General features: G+C 48.1%; 1 long non-coding RNA gene across 2 annotated transcripts in view; it reads left to right on the top strand.

The window, feature by feature from the left end:
- Positions 1-13,016, top strand: part of LOC141567688 (uncharacterized) — a 398,636-nt gene that overhangs the window by 118,187 nt on the left and 267,433 nt on the right. For both annotated transcript variants that reach the window (XR_016022066.1, XR_012490509.2), the window contains one exon: positions 5,844-5,924. This is a non-coding gene — a long non-coding RNA (uncharacterized LOC141567688). The remainder of the gene's footprint in view (positions 1-5,843; positions 5,925-13,016) is intronic.

The following is a 13,016-nucleotide window of genomic DNA, read 5'->3' on the forward strand; positions in this document are numbered from 1 at the left end:
ATACCTCTAATTCTAATCTCCCTTTCCGTGTTTGTAAATCCCTCCTCTGACCATTATCCTCCATGCACTTATTTATTTGCCTAACCCTTGTGTATGAAGCCAGTCTCTCTACCATGCTGGTCACTTCTCCAGCCACTCAGACCTTCCACTGCCATCTCCAAGCTCCTACTGCCTCCTCCTCTGGCCTCACAGGCACACCAGGCCAACACCACAGTCCCTTTTATGATGGTATTCCGCTATGTTAGTTTTCCATGCTGAATTTTAAATTCCAGGAAGGCAGGGAGCTAGCCTGTCCCATTCATAGCTGAGTCCCCGGTGCCTGGCTTGGAACTGGTATGTAGTCGGTACCAAGACCTCATCTTATAGACGAATAGAGGAATCTCTGCTGGGCTTTTCCATTTTATGGCAGCAAGGAAACATCACCTCTAAGCCCTTGGATCTTTTTGTGTGCCCATTTTCCAGGGAGGAAAGACAGGGGCTGAGCTCCAAGCCCCTCACACTATATGCTGATGCAAACGGCTGAGTGACTCTCTACTTGAACTCGTGCTGTCCCACTCCATCAGACAATGTACCCTTTCTGACCACATCGGGTTTTTCTCATTTTGCACGGTTTAAGAGCTGAATTTCCAGCTGCCAGCAAGTGTTTATTTGTGACTCTGTCTGACAACAGGGAAGCTCTTCTTTGCTGTCCTTTCCTGCCTGACCCATCCTTAATAATCCCACCACCACACTGCTCCCTGCTCCTGCCTCTCTGTAGCAGCCAGCCTGCCTTGGGTGGAAAAAGACTGTTTCTCTGGCACCCTGAAGGGCTTTCAAATAAAGCTCCTTTCAGTTCAAAGACACCTGGCCATCAGTACCAACAGCATTACTTAACTGTAAAGCGAGGCACGGGGATGCTGGGGTGCTGTTCCACTTCACCCTGTTATTGGAGCCCAATGAGGTGATTTTTCTTGTGGGCTATGCAAATATTTCTGCATAGTTCAAGTGCACCAAGCCCTTCAGCTTCTACCTACCCCCTACAGTCCACAGCACACTCTGGGCGGCTGGCTTCCTATAGACCAGGCCTGGTGGGGGTACCAGGCGGTATTCCAGAAAACAAGCAGGCTCTGACCAGTCTTGGTTCTCCCAGTCTTGTTTCAAGGTCACAGCTCCTTTCCCCACTCACTGTGTAGCCTTCAGAAACACGACGTCATCTGTAAAACAAGCTGGAGAGACTGGAGCAAATTGAAGGCTACTTTGAGCTTGAGCATGCAGTGATTCTCTGAGGAGTCCTTCCTACTGGGGAAGTGTCAGGGGACAGAAAAGGAGCCAGCACTTGATGGCAGGAGATCCTGATTCTGGTCTAGGCTTTGCCATAAACTTGACCTTGGAGCAGCTCTGTCTTGTTCATCCTTGTAGCTGGGGTCCCTCGGAGGGTGCCCGGTGCAGAGTAAGCATGCAGTAAATACGTCCTGTGTTTGCTCCTGTTGGAGGAATTGACATCTTAGAACTCCTCAGGCTCCAGTGTCCTTACCAGTAAAATGGGTGTAAGGAAGGAGGAGTGAGATCGTGTACAACAAACACTGACTCCAGTATCTGGCACACGTTACCATTTCCTTGCTTGATTCTGGGCTATCTGCTTCCAAGAGAGAGCTCTTCCTGCTTTTTCAATTCTGGGCTCAGCGCTGGATAGTGAACGGAGCTGAGAGTCATGGAGTGCCTGCTCTGTGCCCCCCACACAGCTTGTGCTGTCACATTTCATCCTCACAGCAGCCCTGTGACACAGAATTATAATCACCACCAGGTTACACATGAAGAAACTGGCCCCGGGCAGGTAAGGCATTTCTGTGAGGTCACTAGGTTAGGAAATTGCAGAGCCAGGTTTCAAACTCCAAGATGGCCTGACTCCAAAGTGGGTGCTCTTTTCACTGCACCCGCTGCCTCCCAGGATGAGGGGGCTGTTTGATGTATCTGCTAAAACCCATCCACTCACCCCTGACCCCTAGTCATCCTTGGTGTGCCCAGGCTCGTGCTGCAGGAAGAGTGGGCATGCCAGGAGGGCTAGGCTCCACTAATCTGAAATGGGGTTTTTGCTGCCTGCTTTGCCACCTCTTGGTAGACAGAGTGGATCAGGCCGACGGGTATTGGCAGAGAAATAACCACAGCATCCTCCTATTCTTTAATTGTGTTTGATCCAATGGCTAATGGGATCATTTAGCAAAAAAGAGTAATTGTAGGTGTGCCTGCCTCTGATGGTTGCCACCAGATCAATGGCCCTTTATCATCTTCTGCCTTCCCCGCCTGGGTTGCAGGCAATGACATCAGATTGGTACTGGTAGCATCAGTTTCTGGGAAGGTAAACATACTTCATGACCATCCTGATGCTGGTCGATGCCCTCCAGGGCCTTCCTGTGCCGGGAGCTTGCAGCTGCCTGGGGCTTCTGCCCAGAAATGGGCCTCATATCTCAGTGTTCTCAGCATGCGACACACCAGGCCTTAGGTGCATATGGCAGAAGGCACGTTTGTCCTGAAGGCACCCAGCGAGCCTCCTCCCTGAAACAGCACCCGCTACACAGAATCAATTTCCCATTGACTTTCAGCCCCATCTCAGACACTGTGTAATTCTTGTCTGAGGGTTTATAAAGGCCATTGACTATCTTATGAAAGATTTAAACACTTACCTTTTGGCATGCGAGGGTTCTATATATCATGATGCCTTTTTGACAATTTGGGGGGGTGGCGATGAATTGAGGGAGGGGTAGTTGGCGTTCCCACAACAGGTGTGGCTCCGACAGACAGTGCCTGCCAGACCTGGTTGGACAGAAATGTGAATGGATCAATAGACGGGTGCTTCTCATTCGTCACCCAGGGGGCTATTTTCCGTGGGGAGGCAGGCTCCTCTTGCTCCATTCTGTGAACAGATCACACGGGACACAAGGTGACCCAGACCCCAGCACTGCCTCCACCGGGACCAGGGCACGTCACTGGGACGTGATGGGAAGCAGAGGCAGCTCTTTAGCACATTGGGCTTTCTAGTTAACAAAACCGGGAACGGTAATGATGACCCTTTGCTCTTGGTTAGCTCCCTTCCATGAGGCGTGTCCATATCTGTTCTCTTTTTGGACCCACAGAATAACTCTGGAAGTGGAGTCAAGATTGCTGTATTCATGTTACAGATAGGGAAACTGAACTTCAGAAAGGTTAAGTGTGTATTTGGCCGAGATAATGCCACTTTTCAGATAAAGGAGTGTTCTCCAGTTTACCTCTCCCCCACTCTTCTACTGCTTGTTCTTTTACATTTATTCTCATGTTGTGCAGTGTGTGTGTGTGTGTGTGTGTGTGTGTGTGTGTGTGTGTGTGTGAGCAAGGGAGGCAGATCCATGCTGGGTCACAACAATGTGCCAGCAATATCAGTGGCACATTGCTTTTGGTTGGAGGGTGGGGGCCATTTAGCATGGAGCTGGCTGGGCCCCCAGGGGCCTGGAGTGGCGCCGAGTGGTTACCTCGTGGAGTACAAAGCCGGTGGGAGGGAAAGACAAATCAAACTGAGTGGTTATCTGACTGCCTTCTGCTTGGTATTCTAGGGCGAGACCAAATGCTCTGGTGAAAACAGTTTCTTAGAGAGGACACAAGTGCGTCTCATGTCAGCAGGGGGCGGGTGCTCAGTTTGCTGGAGGCCGAGCGTCAGGGCTCAGCCTGCTCTGTTTTTCCTTCATCCTGGGCTCCCTGTGGTGGGTGTGCCTCCTGGGCACATCCCATCCCTTCTCCTCTTTTTAGAGTCTCCTCCATCATCTCCTTTTCCTTTCCCTCCCCTGCATCACGTATCTGTGAAGTTGTTTGTAGCCCCGGGGACTTCGTATCTTTTACAGCCTCTGTGCTAACACATATGTGGCCCAACTGCTAAGGGCTTTCTCATATTGGACCTTGTAGACCCTGGGCTCCTGTGGGCAGATATCCCACATCACAGTGGCAGCAGATCAGCTTTCTTTCCCAACTCTGCTACAGACAGTGGACGTGGGACCTAAAGACAATCTCTTCTCTTTTTGGGATATCAGGGTCCTCATCTGGAAAGGAGCATTGGAGTGACTGCCCCATGTAGCTCGGTCAGGATGCTAGAATCTGAGGATGGAGGGTTTGCACAAACAGTTGGGTCTGCAGTGGAAGGCGGACGGGCCTTTTGGTCCTGGACTTGCAAAGGTCACGTGAGACAACACCCGGGTCATACGGAAATTGCCGTCACAGCATCTTCTCATGGAGTGCTGCCTTCTGTATTAGGAGAACCATCTCAAGAAATAACCACATAAAATTTGTTCCTGAAGAGGACATTTCCATTATGCTATAAAATTATTCCAATTTGGGCTACATTTGATGAGTTTCCTTGGAAAGTTCTGAAAAGCTTTTCAGTCCTACTAAAAGCATTTTACAAAAGAAGGAAATGGGTATGTGCCCTGACTGAGGGGAGCTCACGTCCAGTTAGATTCTCAGTCACCATACTTCAGTTCGTCCTTCTGGTGGCCATGTCCAGTGCCACCAGATCATAAAGGGGCTTCCTTGTACAACACGCATTGGAGAGCAGATTGTGCCCTGTGATTCAGTAGGAACCCTTTTAGGATGATGAGCAAGGAGAGGAACATTCTTATTTTCCCTTGTTGGCATGGAGTCGGGGCCAGATGGGGGAGGGCACGAGTTAGATATCTTGGGCTGAGTCTGGAAGGATGGCACACGTCACTGATAGTGGGAAGGAGAGATGGGAAGGATTCAAAAGCTATTACACAGGTAGAATCAGAACTGAGGGAGCCTTGAATCATTCAGTGGGAGAAGTGAGGAAGGGAAGAGAGTCAAGTACAACTCCACGTTTGTTTTTGACCTTCTTAGAGTAATTGCCTGGGAAGCCAGACTGCAGAGCCCGTGGAAGGTGAAGGAGCAGAGACAGGGAGTGTAGACAGCTCTTTGAGGAAGCTTGTCTGTGTGAGAGAGATGGAGGGTGAGGGGACATTTGTCTTTTCTTTTTAAGGTAAGGGAAGTCTGAGTATATTTATATGCTGGAGGGAGGGGGGTCTTCGGTGAGCAGATGCCTGGCAGTAAAGAATACAGAAAGGATAACTGATGGGCCGGACTCCAGAGTGATGCATGGTACAAAGGAAGTTGGAGGCAGATGCATCTTTCCTTGGGGGAGGAGGATGTAGGGAGATGTGGAGGCTTCTGAATATGTGGGCGATGAGACCAAACATTGAGGGAGTTTACACCGAATCCCACTCTTGTCACTGTGAAATAGGAAGCAAGGTGCTCTGTTGTGAGTCTGGGGAGAAGAGGGATTGGGGGCTCAGGACAGTGGAGCAGTGGAAGAGAGCTGTCTGGGGATCAGGGTGTGTTGATGCCACCGCTGGGATGGGGCCCAGGGTAGGGCATGGCTGGGCCATTACCTCCAGCACGAGGAAGGGCTCATTGGGGCAACGACAGGGACGGATGGTTGGTGTGGCCCATGGCTGGGTTCTTCTGGGAAGTGTGGCAGAGGAGACATAGAGCAGAGACCCAGAGAATGACAAAAATGACAGAGTATAGCAGTGGGATGAAGGAAAGGCCTAGGCAGGGAGGCGGCGTGCTTGGAGAACAGCTCAAGTGATTGGCCGTTATGATAAGGCCACACAAAAGATGTCAGGTGATTAAGGGAGCTGAGAAGAAACAAGCTGTGGTCAGAAGTGAGATTTGAAATTTCAGAACCAGAAACATTCTGCGGGAACGTAAGATCCACGGTGTGGCAGCTGAGGCCGTGGTGAAAATGGCCACTGACTGGATGCTAAGTACAACACAAAATGCTTTAGATAGATTTTTCACTAAATCTCATCATAACCCTTGTTTTCTAGATAAGAACCTGAGGCCGAGAGGGAAGAGACAGCTCGATCAAGGAGCCACAGCTCATCATTGTCCGAGGCTGGCATGTGCAGGTAGGTGGCCTTTCTCACACTCAACTGCGACTCCAACACGCTGTCCGTATGTCACTCTGTTGGCTGAGACAACTCTGTGCATGTTAATGCCCCTGAGGATGGTGGCCGTGTTTGAGGTGGAGAGGAATATGGTCAAACAGGGACTGAGTCTTCCATGAAACGTTGACCTGTACCGAGATGATGGCTGCAGCACAGTCTGCCCACGGCAGCCCCACCGCCCCGCTCATGGGCCAGAGTCACCTCTGGCCTTCAAAGGGCTGATATGCGCCCTACTGGGCATATCAGTCCCCTTCATGGTGGGCACTGAGCTCCCTGATGCAGCGGCTCTGAGTCTGGTAAGCAGAGGCCGGCCCAGCCATCAGTGGTGAGGAGTGGAGTGCAGGAGGGACCAGTGTCGCGGCTGCTGCTGTCACAGGAGGCAGCGTCTCCCACAGTAAAAGCACCATTGAGCAGGGTGGTGTGTTGACCTGGGAGAGTGGGTGGCTCTGTGCCCTGCACCACACTCCCTCATCACGCCACCACGGGGAGTCCACCGGGGGCTGTGTTTTCCAAGAGGTGTCAGTACCCCGGACACATTTCAAATTGTATGGTCGTTTTCCTCAGAATAATCCTCCCGGTGCGGTCTGGATCCAGGCGAGTGACGCTGTGAAGACTCTGGTTGTCCGCCAAGTTTGTCTAATTATCCCAATTGGTTTTTTGTTTTTTTGCTCATTCTAATTGAACTGCTTTTCCCTCTCTGTGTATCCCATCATTAAGAGGCTAGCATGGTGTGTTAGAAATATCTGTATTCACTTGTTTATTTGGCAACTATTTATTGGATCCTTCAACAAATACTGGAACGCGGGTTTTGGAGGAAGGTGGACTTGGGATTAATCATAGTTGCGTGCTATCCCGGTAGGCAGGGGCCACGTCATAACATACTTTGGGTGTCACACATGAGCTGTTTTTAACCTGTAAATGATAGGGGCACTCTGGGACCATGCGGGAATTTATTACACTCCTGGATCCTGTTTCTTTTTCTGTGCAGTGGGGCTTTTGTATCAACTTGGCACAGTGTCTGAGACAAATCAATGAGAAAATATTGTTAAGGGTCCAGTGCAGTGTCTGGCGTCTGGCTACATCTGAACCTGTCGATTCCTCGTCCTGCAGATCCCCTGCACTTTGTACTGACAGGTGAGCAGGTGTGCTGGTTGCATAGCAGTGGCCAGGAGAGATGTGGGTTTTGGCACCGTATTCAATCTTATGGCAAGGGTCCCTGTAGCACGGGTGGCTGAGAGTCCAATCAACCCAGCTGCGAGATGTAGACATTTTGATTGGAATAAGAAGAGAGTTTTAAAGAGTTCATTTCAGAGTGCACTCCTGTAGTTCCTATCAGCAAAGCTCTAACCTCCCTCCATCCAGTTTTGCTGGTCTGGACTGGGTGTAGTCAGGGGGTACAGTTCTGCTTGGCCCCAGTGTTTGCACAATAATTCTTGAGGCTGGGACCGAACGAGGTATGAAATAGTTTGCGATGCCTTACCATTCAGGAAACTGGAATTGCATTCTTCACACCAGGTACATTTTCCAGATGATCTAGGCCTTTTTTGCGCTGGAAGCTTCCATTGCAGCATTTCTGGACCCATATAAGTTTTCTATCCTTATTTTGGTTTTGTGGGAAATCAAAGTTCTGCCTTGGCCTTGCTGCGTGTTTCAGCTTGGGTATTATATACTCTGGCTTGATGTCATGTTTCTTCTCAAACATGTCGTGCCATTTATTCAAACAAAAGAAGCACTGTGATTCTGTGGAAAGAGCAAAGGGTTTTGAATGATGCCACCTGGGGTTGACTCCTGGCTTTCAACCTCTCTGAAGTCCAATGACATAATGTGTGAGCAAATGACATAAACACTGCGAAGAACGCTGTAGATATTACAATTTTATTTATTATTATCCTTTAGTTTATAGATCAACACCCACATTTGGAGGATAGGCTGCAGCAGTGTCCCAGACTCTTTGTTAAAATATCATTAATCTGTCAGGCAATTAATCAGGAATAGGAGTAAAAATGTTTCTGCCCTCATTGTTCACCTTGAAAAGCAGTCTTTGGTTGGTCTGATCTGATGAGCGGTGGGCGATAGGAAAGTTTGGAGAATCTGTTTTCAGAGTTTTTCTTTTTTGGGGAGGGGGTTAATTAAAAAAGCGAATGCGTCATCCTCAATGACTGTAATGGAGATTAAGTGACTAAAGTTCACAACAGTGTCAATGTTAATTAAAAACCATCATTGTGTCTGTCAGACTCCGTGCATGGGGAATGGTGGGAAAAGTTGATGGTCTGGCTTCAGAGCTCAAACAGCTAATTGCCCAAGGTCCCTTTTCTCCTCTGTGCCTGCCTCACCCACAGCTGCACGCACTCTGTCCTCACTGTATCCTCCTCTCCTCGGGAATCTGCCGTGGCTCCCTACCGCCCAGTAAGTTCTCAGCATCTGGATCTTCTCTCTCTCTTGGACATCATTGGCTGCTTTCTCCCACTCATGCTCTGTATTCCGGTGTTTCTGTACTGTGGTCTCCTTGAGATTTACTGTGAATATGCATGTTAGCTTTTGTAAGACCAGCACTCCTGAGGAGCATCTCTGCCACAGTGCTCCCCTCATGACGCTCTAGGGTGTGCCTCCTACAAGAATGCTCCACTTTCTAAACTTTACTTGGTGCCAGCCCCACTTTCTGCAGAGTTTTGTCTGAAGTATTAGGTTGGTGCAAACATAATTGTGGTTTCAGACCACCATGAATTTTAAGTCATTATAACTAGGCTCAAGCACATCTTTATTAATCAAAATAGGAACCATTACAGTCAATACATTTTTGCCAACGAGAAATAAGTTTGTTTATTCCTGTAGCATAAAAATCCGTGCTTCGGGATTCCACGAACTCTTCAAAAGCATTTTCTGCATCCTGCTGGTTGTGGAAGCATTTTTCCCAGCAAATAGTTGTCGCGATGCTTGAAGAAGTGGTAGTCGGTTGGCGAGAGGTCAGGTGAATATGGCGGACGAGGCAAAACTTTGTAGCCCAATTCGTTCAACTGTTGAAGCGTTGGTTGTACGACGGGCGGGCAGGTGTTGCTGTGGAGAAGAATTGGGCCCTTTCTGTTGCCCAATGCCGGCTGCAGGCATTACAATTTTCAGTGCATCTCATCGATTTGCTGAGCACACTTCTCAGATGTAATGGTGTCACCGGGATTCAGAAAGCTCTAGTGGATCAAACCAGCAGCAGACCACCAAACAGTGACTGTGACCTTGTTTTGGTGCAAGTTTGGCTTTGGGAAGTGCTTTGGAGCTTCTTCTCGGTCCAACCACTGAGTGGTTGTCTCCGGCTGTTGTATAAAACCCACTTTTCGTCGCATGTCACAATCCCATCGAGAAATGGTTCGGTGTTGTTGCATAGACTAAGAGAAGGTGACACTTCAGAACAACGATTTTTTTTGATTGGCAGTCAGTTCATGAGGCACCACTTATCGAGCTTTATCACATTTCCAATTTGCTTCAAATGCCGAATGACCATAGAACGGTCGACGTTGAGTTCTTCGGCCACTTCTGTGTAGTTGTAGGAGGATCAGCTTCGGTGGTTGCTCTCGGTTGGTCGTTGTCAACTTCCGGCGGCCACTGCGCTCCTCGTCTTCAAGGCTCTCGTCTGCTTTGCAAAACTTCTTGAACCACCACTGCGCTGTACGTGCATTAGTGGCTCCTGGGTCAAATGCGTTGTTGATGTTGTGAGTTGTCTCCAATGCTTTACAACCCGCTTTGAATTCGAATAAGAAAATTGCTCGAATTTGCTTTTTGTCTAACATCATTTCCATAGCCTAAAATATGTATAAAATAAACAGCAAGTAATAAGTCACTAGCAAAAAGCATAAAGCGAGAAATGTGCATTAAAATGATGTATAACGTAACCACATTTATGTAAGAAGGTGTTCCAATGTCAAATGGCAAATTTCAAAAATGCAAAAACTGCAGCTACTTGTGAACCAAACTAACAGACGAGAGGGGTGGACCGTGCCCTAAGGTAATGCACTGTGCCAGCTCATAGCCTGTCAGAAACTTCTCATAGAATGAGTTGCTTTAGCAGATGCTGAGATCCTTGTAACTAAGTGTATTCCTACAAATCCCTGGTAGGGACAATTGCCCCTCTTACAAACCTGCTTTGGTCGCTACACACATACCTCCCTCTATTCCCTCTAGCCTGTAGGCTAAATGAGCTGGACTATACTTGATTTCTATGTATAATCACACAGCTCTTATTACAGTGTCTGCACAGAACATACCTTCAATAAAGTTCACCAAGTGCATTCATATTATGGGTTCCCATGGATCTTCAGAGGCCCGCGTCATTGAATTGGGAAAATTCCCAAAAGCTGGTAACCTACGCTATCCTTCCCTGGCATCTATGAAGTTGGACTAGAGCGTGAGGCAGCGATTAGGAGAGGTCTTTTTAGAATGGTGTATAGGTTTTCTATTGCTGTAACGGGTTATTACAGGCTTAGTGACTAAAACAACTGAGATTTATTCTTTCACAGTTCAGTGGCTTAGAAGTCTGGCACAGTCTCACTGGGCTAAAATCAGGGATCAGCCTGCCTTTCTGGAGGCTCAAGGGGAGAATCCGTTTCCCTGCCTTTTCCAGCTTCTGGAGACCACCCACATTCCTCCATTCATGGTCCTCTTTCTTTATCTTCAAAGCCAGCAACGGTTGCATCTCTCTGACCATTCTTCCATGATCATATCTCCCCACCCCTGACTCTCCCTTCTGCCTCCCTCGGCCCTTTGTGCTGTGTATTCTAACCTGGCTTGGGAGGAGCCAGGTGTGAGTTTAGGTTGAGCACGAAGGGGTAGGAAAAGGGGGCCAGGCTTGCCCAGAACTAGATCTAGAGTAACAGTCCCCCATCAGCACTTGTTCCATGCCTGCTTGGTGGTGCTCATGACATCTTATCCCAGTGATGTTCGTGAGGGATGCTCTGATGTGGAAAAGGATGATGGTGGTAACCCAGAAGCCGATGGCTGATGTTATCTGGACAAAGTGACCTGTTGGACCCTGGGTCTACTCTCAGGAAGAGTCTGTCTCAGATAGTCACATGGCGCATCAGTCAAAGATATTTCTCAAGCACTTCTTTGGTGAAGTTTGGAATGCTGCACAACTGATTCTGAAATTTGTAAATATAAATCGTCATGATTACACACATGAGTGTGGCCTAGAATATGCCAGCAGGGGTTTGAATCAAATCCCATCTCAAGTGGAGGAAGCAAACTGGACAGACTATTATGAGTCCTGGGTTGAAGTCCTCCTTTGCCAGGTTCTGTCTTGGGGAAACGCCTTTCCTCTGAGTCCGTGAATCTGTGCAATGGAGTGTAAAACTCCTATCTCTCAAGATTTGTCATGGAAACAAAAAACGTCTCGCTTTGTCCTGCTTCTATCCCACACAGCCTCTGGACAGTTGCACTCCTCATATATCAATTTCTTAGAAATATGTAGTTCTTTGAGCACCTCCTATGTACCAAGCACTGTGCTGAGAACTAGGAAAATGGAAAACAGAAAAATATAGGCCTTCCCTTGAATAGCTGTCAGCTTCCTATGGGAGGCAGGCACAAAATGGTTTATGATTAGTGAACTGGAGAATGCCTCTGGATGGCTCAGGCCCAGAGCCACCCTTTCCTCACAAGGGTCCCAGTAAGGGATATGCATGGCATACACCCAAGGGAAGGAAGCAAAAGGCTACAGAGTAATGTGATTCTGTTAACTGAGTAGAGAAAAGACCCAGGAAGCCAGAGTGTGCTCTGCTGAGCTCCCCTACTTCCTAACATACCAAGGATTCACATGAAGGCAATTCTTAGAGTCTACTTTGTCCCAGCATCCTCCATGCCCAAAGCTGCATCTCAGATGTCTCTCTCTCTGGACGCAAGGTACACACAGGGAATTGCAAACCATTTAGTGCTGCTTGAAGCTGAAGTCAGCAGGGCTTCAAGAGATGAGACTGACCCCCCCCAGGCAGGTCCCAGTTCACCAGGGACCAGTGATATCTGTAGAGTTTCTCATAATCCTAAGAACAAGTGGTTTGGACTTGTATGTTCATTAAAATCACTTGCAGAGCTTTAAAAGAGGTGGCTCCATGGGCTGGTGCCTAGATAGTGGCTCTCACTTGCATAGGGGGCAGTGAGAATTGGGTGGCAGGGCCCCGAGAGAGTCAGGGCTCTAGGTCACCCAATTCTTGTGTGCAGACTCAGGAGAATGAGGGGGTTTGGATGTCACCTACTGGCCGATCAAGTCCATTGGAATCAGGTTGCCTGGGCTAGAGATTCCTTGAAGCCACATAGGAATAAGCTTTTCATGAGAGGCCAGCATCTTTCCCAAATCCTTACACTGACTTGGCTTTAAGGGTATGAGGACGAACTGTGCTGAGGAAAACATTCAAATGTTTAAACAAATCCAGTAATGAGGACTCACTTCCTCTCAAGAGCCCTGGTCCCATTTTGGGATCATTCTGACTGTTAGAAAGTCTTCCTCCTCCACCTACAATTCCACCCATTGGTTCCTATTCTGTCCCTCAGCATTACTGGAGTGAGCAAGAGTCTGTGACGCTTGAGTCCTGTTTTAGCTGAAATTAGTAATCAATAAAATCTACGGTCAATAGGCACAGGACAAAATAAATAGTCACATGAAGGTGCCCAATCCTAATTTAATGAGAGTGATTCATCACTTTAAGTCAAGTGTTATTGGCCCCAGATATTGGAATCAGATTCTTTAGCAGGGGGATGGAGCTGCAAGGGGAAGGGGGGAGAGGGAATATATGTGGGACCTCAGGTGCCTTAGTTCCACTGATGCCCTGCTCATGAAAAATGGGCCTCTTAGCACAGCTGTCACCGAGCAACATTTATATGTTGCATCTGGATGGAAAAATGATGAGCGTAAATACTTTTACTGTCCAAAAACACAAGCACTGACTATCCGGTGAAGAAAGTACGAGGAAACTCATTAAGAAATATGTTTTTGTCCTTGCACTGGCTTAAGCATCACAATTAGCATCCACACCCACACAACATGCAGACATAGTTATAGGATGAATTTTGAAAATC

The sequence above is a fragment of the Rhinolophus sinicus genome, chromosome 8, assembly GCF_057876585.1.
Source record: "Rhinolophus sinicus isolate RSI-liver-muscle chromosome 8, RSI-T2T, whole genome shotgun sequence".
In the NCBI taxonomy this organism is placed as follows: Eukaryota; Metazoa; Chordata; class Mammalia; order Chiroptera; family Rhinolophidae; genus Rhinolophus; species Rhinolophus sinicus.